At 55.0% G+C, this 1,648-nt stretch overlaps 1 protein-coding gene across 1 annotated transcript in view; it reads left to right on the top strand.

The window, feature by feature from the left end:
* BSPRY (B-box and SPRY domain containing) overlaps positions 1–1,648 on the top strand; it is a 21,781-nt gene that overhangs the window by 155 nt on the left and 19,978 nt on the right. The gene's annotated exons all lie outside the window — the stretch shown is intronic.

The raw sequence follows: 1,648 nt of genomic DNA, 5'->3' as shown, positions 1-1,648 counted from the left end.
CTAAGGATCAAGGCTTTCAATACTCCCAGGACATGCCAAGATCATTGTTAAAGGAGCTAAGAGGTGGGGTGTAGTGCAGGGGTGGGCAAAATGCATCCCGGGGCCAGATGTGGCCTGCCAGGCCATTCTGTCTGGTCCACAGGGCCCCTAAAAATTTAGAAAAATAATATTCATCTGCTCTGGGCTGCCTGTCACATGGCCCTCGATGGCTTACCAAAACTCAGTAAGCAGCCCTCTGCCCAAAACAATTGCCCGCCCCTGGTATAGCGGAATCCTTACTGAACATCCTATCTGTATCACTCAAGTATTAAGCAGAGGATGATGTTCTCTGGTACTCAGGCTACTTAGGCAAGGACAAAGTAGAGATGGGACACACAAATAAATCAGCCATGTAGTGATGGAAACACAAAACGTTGCCAGTGCTGAGCACGCTTCATAAGATTTGGATGCCCAATTGATTCAGTTAAGTAAGTGACCATATTTGCAGTTGCAGTAAGCAATCAGGAGACTGCAAACCAACCTTGAAATCTCTCTAGAACAGGCTCTTCCAAGGTTTCTAGCCCATCTCAACTCCCATTCAGTGACAGCAGATTCCTAAAACAGTTCTGCCCCTAGTTGTGCAGGGAACCACCCACATGTGAGTAAGCTTCCTGACTAAGTGTGAGCCTACCTGGCTCCAGGCCCAACTGCAGAGATGTGCATGAAAATGAGCAATGGGGCACGGCTGTTGGAACACGCACAGAGAATCCCTGTGGGATCCATTCTAGTGAGGAGATGAGTGTTGGGGAGATGGGGCCCAACTAACACTGCTCCCTAAAGAAGGAGTAATGTGCACCCATGTCTGGGCAGTCACAACCCTCTGATCCCAGTGGCTCCATGAACTTTGCCTGGGGCTCTACCAGCACCCAGTGCTATAGCAAGGGCAGGGGGTAAGCAGGGCGACTACCCCAGGCACTGAAGCGAAGGAGCACCAACAGGCGCTGCCTAGCTGGGGTGGGACGGAGCTGCAAATCACTTGTTTGGGGCGGGGTGGCTCCCACTGCTGCGTGCACTCCTGGGCAAGCATGGGGGGGCATGCACCCCCTTGGATCTGTGCAAGGGGCAAGGGTGAGCTGCCTCTGTGGGCTTTGCCCGGGGCGCTAATCTTCCTTGCTATGGTACTGCCAGCACTGGCGTGCCCTTCTTGACCCCGCAGAAAGTCCCCATCCAAACACTTCCATCCCTCCCTGTGACAGCCAGGAAAAGAAAAATGCAAATCACCAGTGAACCCTGCCATGCTCCTATCAGCGCCAGTGTGATTGCCACAGAAGACAAGACAGCCTCCAGCAGGACATTCAATCCACATCCTTTCAGCCAGCAGCATCTTCAAGGCTGGCACACTGGTTAACCAGTAACCCGTTCTCAGGGCAAACATGTCTTCGGTGCGCTCCCACCCCCTCCAGCCGCACCCAGGCACTTAGCCCGGCCAGCCTGCAGCCAGAAGTGAGCTGGGCTCAGCAAAGCTTGTGCGCGACATCTCCGATGAACTCGGTTTAGAAGGTGCACATCTACCCTGCCCTCCCCCAGGCACACACAGCGCCTCGCCCGCAGCCGGAGGGGCACCCCACCCCGGCCCGCCCTCCACGAAGGGGGCGGAGGCCCCGGGGAG

The sequence above is a fragment of the Alligator sinensis genome, unplaced genomic scaffold (assembly GCF_000455745.1).
Source record: "Alligator sinensis unplaced genomic scaffold, ASM45574v1 scaffold235_1, whole genome shotgun sequence".
NCBI lineage: Eukaryota > Metazoa > Chordata > Crocodylia > Alligatoridae > Alligator > Alligator sinensis.
Note: the sequence above shows the minus strand (reverse complement) of the source record. Positions and strands in the feature narration are given on the sequence as shown.